Below are 13,613 nucleotides of genomic sequence, written 5' to 3' on the forward strand. Positions count from 1 at the left end.
CAATTCTGTTTTTTCTGATTTCGTAATGTAAGACGTTACATATCGAGCAACAGCAATGGAATTGTCAGCTACATACTGTATATCCATGTTAGCGTTCCACATGGATAAAATGACTGGGTTGTAGTCATTTATATTTTTTGATTCTTCTTTTCTTTTTAGGTTGTAGGTATTCTTAGGTGATTTTCTTGTGATAGTATGTCTCACAGCTGACATAAAACTGTTGACTCTTCCATTTGAAAGAACAGGTCTAGGAAATCCAAATCGACATTTAGTGTAGTATTTTTCTTTGCTCTTGTATTTCCGTCGACAGTATTTTCCACACCGATGACTTTGGAAACGTAAAACTTGCTCCTTTAACTTGTTCTCTTCTGTGCTTTTTGGTATAGCACATGTTGCATATTCTTCAATGTAAGATAACACTGCTTCATCAGCATCTGTTCCAAACTTTGGGGCATCCTTGATCCACAACAGCATATGAATATGAGGAGCACCTCTTGCCTGGTACTCTTTTCTCCAAAAGAAATCCACTTCTTCTCCAAGGGGTGGATTTTTTTTATTGCAGATGAAGGACATCATAGCCTCAAATCTATGATTGAAATATCTGCAAACATTAACCGGATCCAATGAGCACAGTTCTCCTGCTGTCTTGTATTCGATGTTTTTAATGTTTGAATTGGCCTCTCGTAGAAAATCCAGTAAATCATCCCAAGCGTACTCGGCACAGCTTAGGGTAAGGAACCATGTTGGTGTTCCTAAATTCCGTAACATGCATTTTAGTTCACCATGGCGTCGGTACCAATATTCATTTGTCCCACGCTGACAAGCCATCAGATTGATCAGTTGTGTTTCCAAATGATCATCTCGGTGCTGCACTTTCTCCATAAAATCCTTAGCAGACACATTTTGTAAATGTACTCCACTTTTTAAAATGTGATTTACTGCATAAGACAGTGCAGACAAGTCGCTTTCAAATAAAAGATGGAACAAATAAGGAATACTTTGTCGAAATCTGGGATCTTCAGCATATAGTCTTGTAGTCCGATACTCAGAAGCTGGAATCTGTTCTGGACGTTCATCGTATCGTCCTCCTTTTCCTTTAGGAAACAGCTGGGGAAAACATCGAGCTTCCAAGCTCTCCTCCCATACACTCACGGGAGTTCCTTTTGCTTTCTTCATCTGAAAGAGATCAATATTGTCTCCCATAACTTCTTTCGAATGAAGAGGATGTATGCTAAAATGTTCATAAATTTCTTCTTCCTTTGACTTGTCCACTTTTTCAATTTGTCCAGTTGGTATTTCTGTGTCTTCTTGTAAATCTTCTTCTTCTTCTTCTTCTTCTATATAAATTGATTCATACCATTTGTTATTTTTTTTCAAATACAAATTTGCTCTTTGTACTTTCCACACATCTACCAGCTCCTGCCAAATCTTCTTATTCTTTGTAGGTACACCATTAACCAGAATAATTAATGGTTCAGTTTCCAAAGTATCCGCATCAATAGTTTCCATATTTTTTTTCAAATCCAAGGGCAAATACACCACTCTACCTTTTAAACCTCTCAGTAAATCTGAAGGAGGTAATTTACCAGTTTTGGGCTCCATACGTACTATGGTCTGGAACGGATGAACACATTGAATGAGTATAGACTCATATGTATTTAATTCAGAAAGTTCATCAGGAATAGCATCCAATTCTAAATTATTATGTACAGCTCTGGTCGGCATTCTATTTTCCTCTAACTTGTTGTAACAGTATTTACAAATACGCTGATCTTCACCCAATTCAAAACAATTTTCTAGAAATATATATGTGGCAAAATCCTTCCACTTATAATTATCTTCATTTTCACTCTTTCTGTAGAGATCAACATTCCTAGTTTGTTTTCTATAATGAGTTCTGCGGCAACAAATACAAGTAAAATTTGGTCTTTCATTAGAGACTATTGCAAATTTTGTTATGTGATCATTAAATGTGTTACTTACAGAGGGTTCTACATTCTCTTCCACTTCTTCCTCATTTACTGTGTCCTTCTCTGCACTGTTTTGTTCAGGACCAAAGTAACAAAACTGAATTTCATCAACAACCTTCTCTACATCTGATACTGTTCCTCGGAACAGAGCCCTATTCAATTCATTTAACTTTATTGCTGGACTTTTGGCAAAATACAACCGTCTCACAAACTTTCTCATTTCAGTATGATGAACAGCCAGCATCCTAAAATGATGGAAAACACTATTGCACACTTTTCTAGATAGACAAGCCAGAGAATGACCCTGCAAACCAGTATTCTCTCTCACTCTGCATGGATCCAGACTTTGAAGCACCTTAATCTTCTGTTTTACACTTTTTTTACTATATTCTCTTAGAAACTCTCGAAATTTGTCAATAGATTCCTGACGCACAGTGCAAATACTACTACAATTCCAAGTGTACACTGGCCTTTAGGACGTCTCCCCATTGCCTCATCTGCCATCACTTGTACCTCATCTCTTGGAACCATTATCTCCTTCTCCATTATGCAACCATTTGTTACTTCGTATGAACGACCTCTGGTGTCAACTGCATGCAGCAAACTATTACTTTGAAAATAGCTCTCTTCATTAAAAAAAGGTTCACTACTTGAACTATGCATCCACTTTCCTAAAAACACTTTACAAAAGTTTGTTCTGTTCACTACTCTTTTCCTTTTGCTATGTGATTTCAGTACATTAACCATTTTGTCTAATGTACGCATCCTATTCAAAATTAATATGAATAGTTTCCTTTTTAATTCTAATGCCTTTGCTGCAATGGCTTCAATTTCTTTTTTTCTCTTGTAATATTTTGCCTTTTGCTTATATTTCTTCACATCCTTTATCAAATTGGACATAACTCTTCTCTGAAACATTTTTCTACGTATCTCTTTAAACGCTGTTTTTCTGTTTATGTAAATCTTTTCAGTTGCAGAAGGTATATTTGCATTAACTAAATTCTCAATTTTTTCCTGTTCTGTTCGTTTCGTAACATTCTTTCCAGTACAGACATTTTGTACATTTTTCCTTGTTTTGAATATATTTTTAAGAAATTGTTTTTTCTGCTTACCAGAAGATTTTTTCTTTTTCCCAACATGAGCATCTTCTACTAACTTTGGTCCTCCAGTTGTCTTCAAATATAGTTTTTTTTTAAGCGTTTTTTGAACTCTGGATTTTGTAGGCATCTTAAATTTTGTTCACTGCTCTTCAGCAATACCTGAAAAAAACTAAAAAAAAATTCCTTTATTGTATTTAAATATATTACTACATTTCTTTTCACAATAGTCACAAAACGAAATTTCTATGCCAATTTGAATGCACACTAACTGCTCTTTTTTTTGGGCAAGTGAAAATCACTTTTACAAACTGTCACATTATGAAACCACTTTTCAGATTTTTTAAAACGCCCATGTCCAGACTGCTACACTACAGCAAGGGCAACCAGCCTTAGTGATGCTGAATGTATTTGCATTACAGACTGAAACCTGAAAACCCCACTCGCTTGTAAATACTGTGCATGATTATACATGGCAAGCACATGGGTGTGTGCTAAGAGTCTGCTTCTTCCCCCAAAAATTCGCTCCCCCTTTCCATCTAATGCAACTGTGAAATCACCAGAGCAATACGCAATAAATCTCTGCCTATAATTCCTCTCTGCACACAGAGTCATGTTTTCACATTAGTCCCAAAACAAAATTTCTTTGCCAATTTGAAAGCACACTTACTGCTCTTTTTTTTTCAGGGCAAGTGAAAATCACTTTTACAGACTGACACATTATGAAACCACTTTTTTTGATTTATTTAAATGCACATGTCCAAACTGTTTTTTCAGACCACCACCATGTGTATTCTCGGTGACTGCCTACACTCCAGCAAGGGCAACCAGCCTTAGTGATGCTGAATGTATTTGCATTACAGACTGTAACCTGAAAACCCCACTCGCTTGTAAATACTGTGCATGATTATACATGGCAAGCACATGGGTGTGTGCTAAGAGTCTGCTTCTTCCCCCAAAAATTCGCTCCCCCTTTCCATCTAATGCAACTGTGAAATCACCAGAGCAATACGCAATAAATCTCTGCCTATAATTCCTCTCTGCACACAGAGTCATGTTTTCACATTAGTCCCAAAACGAAATTTCTTTGCCAATTTGAAAGCACACTTACTGCTCTTTTTTTTTTCGGGGCAAGTGAAAATCACTTTTACAGACTGACACATTATGAAACCACTTTTTTTGATTTATTTAAATGCACATGTCCAAATTGTTTTTTCAGACCACCACCATGTGTATTCTCGGTGACTGCCTACACTCCAGCAAGGGCAACCAGCCTTAGTGATGCTGAATGTATTTGCATTACAGACTGAAACCTGAAAACCCCACTCGCTTGTAAATACTGTGCATGATTATACATGGCAAGCACATGGGTGTGTGCTAAGAGTCTGCTTCTTCCCCCAAAAATTCGCTCCCCCTTTCCATCTAATGCAACTGTGAAATCACCAGAGCAATACGCAATAAATCTCTGCGCACATGGGTGTGTGCTAAGAGTCTGCTTCTTCCCCCAAAAATTCGCTCCCCCTTTCCATCTAATGCAACTGTGAAATCACCAGAGCAATACGCAATAAATCTCTGTTTTTTCAGACCACCACCATGTGTATTCTCGGTGACTGCCTACACTCCAGCAAGGGCAACCAGCCTTAGTGATGCTGAATGTATTTGCATTACAGACTGAAACCTGAAAACCCCACTCGCTTGTAAATACTGTGCATGATTATACATGGCAAGCACATGGGTGTGTGCTAAGAGTCTGCTTCTTCCCCCAAAATTTCGCTCCCCCTTTCCATCTAATGCAACTGTGAAATCACCAGAGCAATACGCAATAAATCTCTGCCTATAATTCCTCTCTGCACACAGAGTCATGTTTTCACATTAGTCCCAAAACGAAATTTCTTTGCCAATTTGAAAGCACACTTACTGCTCTTTTTTTTTCGGGGCAAGTGAAAATCACTTTTACAGACTGACACATTATGAAACCACTTTTTTTGATTTATTTAAATGCACATGTCCAAACTGTTTTTTCAGACCACCACCATGTGTATTCTCGGTGACTGCCTACACTCCAGCAAGGACAACCAGCCTTAGTGATGCTGAATGTATTTGCATTACAGACTGAAACCTGAAAACCCCACTCGCTTGTAAATACTGTGCATGATTATACATGGCAAGCACATGGGTGTGTGCTAAGAGTCTGCTTCTTCCCCCAAAAATTCGCTCCCCCTTTCCATCTAATGCAACTGTGAAATCACCAGAGCAATACGCAATAAATCTCTGCCTATAAATCCTCTCTGCACACAGAGTCATGTTTTCACATTAGTCCCAAAACGAAATTTCTTTGCCAATTTGAAAGCACACTTACTGCTCTTTTTTTTTCGGGGCAAGTGAAAATCACTTTTACAGACTGACACATTATGAAACCACTTTTTTTGATTTATTTAAATGCACATGTCCAAACTGTTTTTTCAGACCACCACCATGTGTATTCTCGGTGACTGCCTACACTCCAGCAAGGGCAACCAGCCTTAGTGATGCTGAATGTATTTGCATTACTGAGTCCAACCTCAAACCCTTAAACTATTCTTTTTTTTTCCAGTACACCTTAATTTATTGTGAAAACATACTCCATATTATTTTACATGTTCCTCACATTTAAATTTCTCCCAAAACAGAAAATGATAAACGCAACTACAACAAAAACAATTTCCATTTCTATTATTCATTTCTTAAGTTACCACATACATCCCCTCTCAAACTGTAAACTCACCTTTAAAATTAGTTAGTTGTGAAAGAAATGTGACACTCAAACAGCAGATTATCAGAGCCAGGATCTCTGTTGTGTTCACCTCTCTCCTCTCAGCAGAACCAGATAATGGCAAACTTTCCCTCTATTTTTCCACACATATACATGTAAGTTTCAAATCTCAGTGCTTCCCCCTTTTTTTCAAATGTAATCACACATTTCTATTGGTTGAAAACCAACCCTTTTCCAAAAGTACCCTTCCCCCAACTTGACTTCTGCCTAGTACCCTTCCCCCAACTTGACTTCTGCCTGCTACCATAGCAACAGCTCATGGAACACTGCTGTGTTGAGTTAGGTCAGAAGTTCGCCAAACAATGTTTCAATTCCACAGAGCAAGAGTGCTTGACTTTTCAAACCTAACAGCAAATCCATAGTACTGTTCTTTGGTTACACATTTTTTTGTACCAATACAAAACATGCTTCTATTAATTTACACATACAGCCTAGTTTTTATTCTAGAATGGTATGAAACAGCCAATCAGTTCTTTTTGTTTAGAAAAAAATATGTATGCCTCCATTTCCAAACTGTCTTTCTTTTCATATTGCCATTCTACTGAAAGACACCTCCTGAGTGCATCCAGTTCTCCTTTGAAGATGTTCACAGTGTGGATTGTAGGGCACAGCTATGTCTTCTGGAGTGAAAAGTTTGCAGAGAAAACAGATATGGTGAGAGACCTTGCTTTGCCAAATGTAGACATTAAATGGATTGGTCAGAGAGGGTTAAAGTGGCACCAATTGATGCCATTGGTGAAATCCTTCATGCAAATCCAACACCCTGACCTCATAATAGTGCACTGTGGTGGCAATGACCTAGGCACTTTGACTGGGGTAGGTCTGGAAATGCTTATGAAGGACACCTTTGCACAACTGTTTTCACTTTTCCCTAAAACTGCCTTTGTGTTTTCCAACATATGCCAAAGGCAAAAATGGAACTGGTCCAATCATTTCTGTCCACAGATTGACAAAGCAAGAAAGCACGTCAACAAATCTGTTTCTGCTTTCCTCCGTGACTATGGTATGGGTGCCATTTACCACAACAACTTGCGTTATGACATGCAAGACATTTATAGAGGAGATGGTGTGCACTTCAATGATGAAGGGAACAGAGTCTTCCTTTTGAACCTTAGACTCTGCATCGGTACTTACTTGTAGGTACCACTAAAAAAATGACTTCATAAACACAACAGCTCTTTTTAGAGCTCCCTAATATCTAAACTCTTAAATCTGCTTTTCATTTATTTATTTTTATTTTTTTACCGTACGCTTACCGTAAGCTTACCGTACGCGTACCCCGTGATTTTTTTAAAAATCAATAAATGTTTTTTTTGTACTTTTCTGTCCTTCTTTGACCCCCTTACAAATGTTAGGGGGTCTGTAACTCTCCTCATTGCCCCCTTTTCTTGTTTTCACTCTTTTTTTTCAGAGTGAAATACACAAAATGGCGGCCGCCGCTTCCTGGTTTCGGCCGATTCGAATGTTTACTAAGATCTAAGAGCCAATCAGAATCGCGCTCGCGCACGCCACCGTACGCTTACGGTAAGCGTACGGTAAGCCTACCGTAAGCGGGCTCAGATATATATATTGATTTAAAGGCTATTTTCTCAGAATCTACTGAACAGATTTACACCAAACCTACAAAAGGCACTTCCTTGACCTAGGGACTACCTCTCTGCCAAATTTCGAGTAATTCTGTTCAGCCGTTCGGGCTGTAGCTCGTTCTAAAGGTCCTATGGAAAAATGCATGGGAAAAACGCGTTTTGGGACCCCCCTTTTATCTCAGCCCCCGCTTGACGGATCCCCCCGAGACTTTCAGGGAAGGAGCGGAGCGTAGCGCCCCACCTATTTTGAGAAATTCGCGAGGATTCATCGACCGGCGCCAAAGTTATTCAAAATAGAATGTTGAGGTTTTCCTATGGAAAAGGGGTCCTAACTATAACTACCTACTGGCGACCGCCAGTAGGTAATATACACATACATATATATAAATGCATATATGTGCATATGTGTGCGTGTAGAGAGAGGAAGAGAGAGGTAGAGAGGTAGAGGTGTAGAGGTAGAGACGCAGAGGTAGAGAGGTAGAGGTAGAGAGGTAGAGTGTAGTAGAGAGAGAGGTAGAGAGAGGTAAAGAGGTAGAGAGTAGAGGATGAGTAATAGAGAGTAGAGAGTAGAGAGAGAGTAGTAGAGAGTAGTAGAGAGAGTAGCAGAGAGTGAGTAGGAGAGAGTAGTAGAGTGAGTAGTAGAGTGAGTAGTAGAGAGTGAGTAGTAGAGAGTGAGAAGTAGAGAGTAGTAGAGAGTAGTAAAGAGTGAGTAGTAGAGTGAGTAGTAGAGAGTAGTAGAGAGTGAGTATTAGAGAGTGAGTAGTAGAGAGCAGTAGAGAGTGTGTAGTGGAGACTGAGTAGCAGAGAGAGAGTAGTAGAGAATGAGTAGTAGAGTGAGTAGTAGAGAGTAGTAGAGAGAGAGTAGTGGAGAGTGAGTAGTAGAGAGTGAGTAGTAGAGAGTAGTAGAGAGTAGTAGAGAGAGAGTAGTAGAGAGTGAGTAGTAGAGAGTAGTAAAGAGTGAGTAGTAGAGAGTAAGTAGTAGAGAGAGAGTAGTAGAGAGTGAGTAGTAGAGAGTAGTAGAGAGTTAGTAGTAGAGAGTAGTAGAGAGTGAGTAGTAGAGAGTGATTAGTAGAGAGTAGTGGAGTAGTAGAGAGTGAGTAGTAGGGAGTAGTAGAGAGTGAGTAGTAGAGTGAGTAGTAGAGTGAGTAGTAGAGACAGTAGTAGAGAGTAGTAGAGAGTGAGTAGTAGAGAGTGAGTAGTAGAGAGAGTAGTAGAGAGTAGTAGAGTAGTAGAGAGTGAGTAGTAGAGAGTGAGTAGTAGAGAGTGAGTAGCAGAGAGAGTAGTAGAGAGGTGTTAGAGTAGTAGAGAGTGAGTAGTAGAGTGAGTAGTAGAGAGTAGTAGAGAGCGAGTAGTAGAGAGTGAGTAGTGGAGAGTGAGTAGTAGAGTAGTAGAGAGTGAGTAGTAGAGAGTGAGTAGTAGAGAGAGAGTAGTAGAGAGTAGTAGAGTGAGTAGTAGAGAGTGAGTAGTAGAGAGAGAGTAGTAGAGAGTAGTAGAGTTGAGTAGTAGTGTGGTAGAGAGTGAGTGATAGAGAGTAGTAGAGAGTAGTAGAGTGAGTAGTAGAGAGTAGTAGAGAGTGTGTAGCAGAGAGAGAAGTAGAGAGTGAGTAGTTGAGAGTGAGTAGTAGATAGTGAGTAGTAGAGAGTAGTAGAGAGTAGTAGAGTAGTAGAGCGTGAGTAGTAAAGAGTAGTAGAGTGAGTAGTAGAGAGGGAGTAGTAGAGAGAGAGTAGTAGAGAGTAGTAGAGAGTGAGTAGTAGAGTAGTAGAGAGTGAGTGGTAGAGAGTAGTAGAGAGCTGTAGAGTGACTAGTAGAGAGTAGTAGAGAGTGAGTAGTAGAGAGTGAGTAGTAGAGAGTAGTAGTAGAGAGTATTAGAGAGTAGTAGAGAGAGAGTAGTAGAGAGTGAGTAGTAGAAAGTAGTAGCGAGTGAGTAGTACAGAGTGAGTGGTTTAATTTAAAAGGAACACAATGAGGAGGTTCATTTTGCCATAGAAATTATGATTAGTGAGGAAAAAAGAAAATTAGGGCACATTTTGAGTGACTTCTCAAATCCTCTTCTATTTCATTAACAAAATTCTGACATGCAGACTGAAACATGCACTTTCAATACCAGCAGCAGATTTCCCTGGTGAGCAGTAGCTTTACTACAGTGATCTAATGAGCAACTAGAGTGCTAACATTCTGAATTTATGGCAAATGTGCGACACATCTGAATGCCTTCTTCATTGAATCAAAGTAAAAAACTGACAGTATGCCTACTGAGGAGACTGTAGTAAATGGGGAAATTAGGAAACTTCATAACAAGTCTCCCAAGATGGCCACCAGAGACAAAAGAGCCCAAATGTAGCACAAATATCACCGAGATGTAGCCCAAGTATAGCCCACTGACAGAATGTCCCAGAGTGTTTTAAAGAACAACTAGAGTGCTAACAGTCTTACTTATGACAAAAGTATGGCACACCTGATGCCATCTTGATTGGAATAAAGTGGTAACACTTAAAACATTTAATTTGCAAAGGAACAAAATGAGGGGGTTCATTTTGCCATAGAAATTATGATTAGTGCTGCAGAACGAAAAATTAGGGCACATTTTGACTTCTCAAATCCTCTTCTATTTCATTAAAAAGTTCTGACATGCAGACTGAAACATGCACTTTGAATACCAGCAGCAGACTTCCCTGGTGAGCAGTAGCTTTACTACAGTGATCTAATGAGGAACTAGAGTGCTACCATTCAGAATTTATGGCAAATGTGTCACATCTGAATGCCTTCTTGATGGAACCAAAGTAAAAAAGCATTGAAAATGCAATATGTCTCGCACTCGTTTAAGTTAAAGCAATTCTGTTTGTAATTAGGTGTCTTTTTAGCTTTGCTTTTATTAGTGTTTTTCAAAATGTCATGTACATAACATGCATATATGTATATGTATGCATGCATTTATATTTGTATTTATATGGATATGCAGATTATATATATATTTATATATGTATGTATATATATATATACACATACATATATATAAATGCATATATGTGCATATGTGTGCGTGTAGAGAGAGGTAGAGAGAGGTAGAGAGGTAGAGGTGTAGAGGTAGAGACGCAGAGGTAGAGAGGTAGAGGTAGAGAGGTAGAGTGTAGTAGAGAGAGAGGTAGAGAGAGGTAGAGAAGTAGAGAGTAGAGGATGAGTAATAGAGAGTAGAGAGTAGAGAGAGAGTAGTAGAGAGTAGTAGAGAGAGTAGCAGAGAGTGAGTAGGAGAGAGTAGTAGAGTGAGTAGTAGAGTGAGTAGTAGAGAGTGAGTAGTAGAGAGTGAGAAGTAGAGAGTAGTAGAGAGTAGTAAAGAGTGAGTAGTAGAGTGAGTAGTAGAGAGTAGTAGAGAGTGAGTATTAGAGAGTGAGTAGTAGAGAGCAGTAGAGAGTGTGTAGTGGAGACTGAGTAGCAGAGAGAGAGTAGTAGAGAATGAGTAGTAGAGTGAGTAGTAGAGAGTAGTAGAGAGAGAGTAGTAGAGAGTGAGTAGTAGAGAGTGAGTAGTAGAGAGTAGTAGAGAGTAGTAGAGAGAGAGTAGTAGAGAGTGAGTAGTAGAGAGTAGTAGAGAGTGAGTAGTAGAGAGTGAGTAGTAGAGAGAGAGTAGTAGAGAGTGAGTAGTAGAGAGTAGTAGAGAGTTAGTAGTAGAGAGTAGTAGAGAGTGAGTAGTAGAGAGTGATTAGTAGAGAGTAGTGGAGTAGTAGAGAGTGAGTAGTAGGGAGTAGTAGAGAGTGAGTAGTAGAGTGAGTAGTAGAGTGAGTAGTATAGACAGTAGTAGAGAGTAGTAGAGAGTGAGTAGTAGAGAGTGAGTAGTAGAGAGAGTAGTAGAGAGTAGTAGAGTAGTAGAGAGTGAGCAGTAGAGAGTGAGTAGTAGAGAGTAGTAGAGAGTGAGTAGCAGAGAGAGTAGTAGAGAGGTGTTAGAGTAGTAGAGAGTGAGTAGTAGAGTGAGTAGTAGAGAGTAGTAGAAGGCGAGTAGTAGAGAGTGAGTAGTGGAGAGTGAGTAGTAGAGTAGTAGAGAGTGAGTAGTAGAGAGTGAGTAGTAGAGAGAGAGTAGTAGAGAGTAGTAGAGTGAGTAGTAGAGAGTGAGTAGTAGAGAGAGAGTAGTAGAGAGTAGTAGAGTTGAGTAGTAGTGTGGTAGAGAGTGAGTGATAGAGAGTAGTAGAGAGTAGTAGAGTGAGTAGTAGAGAGTAGTAGAGAGTGTGTAGCAGAGAGAGTAGTAGAGAGTGAGTAGTTGAGAGTGAGTAGTAGATAGTGAGTAGTAGAGAGTAGTAGAGAGTAGTAGAGCATGAGTAGTAGAGAGTAGTAGAGTGAGTAGTAGAGAGGGAGTAGTAGAGAGAGTAGTAGAGAGTAGTAGAGAGTGAGTAGTAGAGTAGTAGAGAGTGAGTGGTAGAGAGTAGTAGAGAGCAGTAGAGTGACTAGTAGAGAGTAGTAGAGAGTGAGTAGTAGAGAGTGAGTAGTAGAGAGTAGTAGTAGAGAGTATTAGAGAGTAGTAGAGAGAGAGTAGTAGAGAGTGAGTAGTAGAAAGTAGTAGCGAGTGAGTAGTACAGAGTGAGTGGTTTAATTTAAAAGGAACACAATGAGGAGGTTCATTTTGCCATAGAAATTATGATTAGTGCGGAAAAAAGAAAATTAGGGCACATTTTGAGTGACTTCTCAAATCCTCTTCTATTTCATTAACAAAATTCTGACATGCAGACTGAAACATGCACTTTCAATACCAGCAGCAGATTTCCCTGGTGAGCAGTAGCTTTACTACAGTGATCTAATGAGCAACTAGAGTGCTAACATTCTGAATTTATGGCAAATGTGTGACACATCTGAATGCCTTCTTCATTGAATCAAAGTAAAAAACTGACAGTATGCCTACTGAGGAGACTGTACTAAACGGGGAAATTAGGAAACTTCATAACAAGTCTCCCAAGATGGCCACCAGAGACAAAAGAGCCCAAATGTAGCACAAATATCACCGAGATGTAGCCCAAGTATAGCCCACTGACAGAATGTCCCAGAGTGTTTTAAAAAACAACTAGAGCGCTAACAGTCTTACTTATAACAAAAGTATGGCACACCTGATGCCATCTTGATTGGAATAAAGTGGTAACACTTAAAACATTTAATTTGCAAAGGAACAAAATGAGGGGGTTCATTTTGCCATAGAAATTATGATTAGTGCTGCAGAAAGAAAAATTAGGGCACATTTTGACTTCTCAAATCCTCTTCTATTTCATTAAAAAGTTCTGACATGCAGACTGAAACATGCACTTTGAATACCAGCAGCAGACTTCCCTGGTGAGCAGTAGCTTTACTACAGTGATCTAATGAGGAACTAGAGTGCTACCATTCAGAATTTATGGCAAATGTGTCACATCTAAATGCCTTCTTGATGGAACCAAAGTAAAAAAACCATTGAAAATGCAATATGTCTCGCACTGGTTTAAGTTAAAGCAATTCTGTTTGTAATTAGGTGGCTTTTTAGCTTTGCTTTTATTAGTGTTTTTCAAAATTTCATGTACATAACATGCATATATGTATATGTATGCATGCATTTATATTTGTATTTATATGGATATGCAGATTATATATATATTTATATAAATGCATATATGTGCATATGTGTGCGTGTAGAGAGAGGTAGAGAGAGGTAGAGAGTTAGAGGTGTAGAGGTAGAGACGCAGAGGTAGAGAGGTAGAGGTAGAGAGGTAGAGTGTAGTAGGGAGAAAGGTAGTGGAGACTGAGTAGCAGAGAGAGAGTAGTAGAGAATGAGTAGTAGAGTGAGTAGTAGAGAGTAGTAGAGAGAGAGTAGTAGAGAGTGAGTAGTAGAGAGTGAGTAGTAGAGAGTAGTAGAGAGAGAGTAGTAGAGAGTGCGTAGTAGTGAGTGAGTAGTAGAGAGTAAGTAGTAGAGAGTGAGTAGTAGAGAGAGAGTAGTAGAGAGTGAGTAGTAAAGAGTAGTAGAGAGTTAGTAATAGAGAGTAGTAGAGAGTGAGTAGTAGAGAGTGATTAGTAGAGAGTAGTGGAGTAGTAGAGAGTGAGTAGTAGAGAGTAGTTGAGAGTGAGTAGTAGAGTGAGTAGTAGGGAGTAGTAGAGAGGGAGTAGTAGAGTGAGTAGTAGAGTGAGTAGTAGAGAGTAAGTAGTA

This window comes from Triturus cristatus, chromosome 8 (assembly GCF_964204655.1).
Source record: "Triturus cristatus chromosome 8, aTriCri1.1, whole genome shotgun sequence".
NCBI classification, from domain to species: Eukaryota; Metazoa; Chordata; class Amphibia; order Caudata; family Salamandridae; genus Triturus; species Triturus cristatus.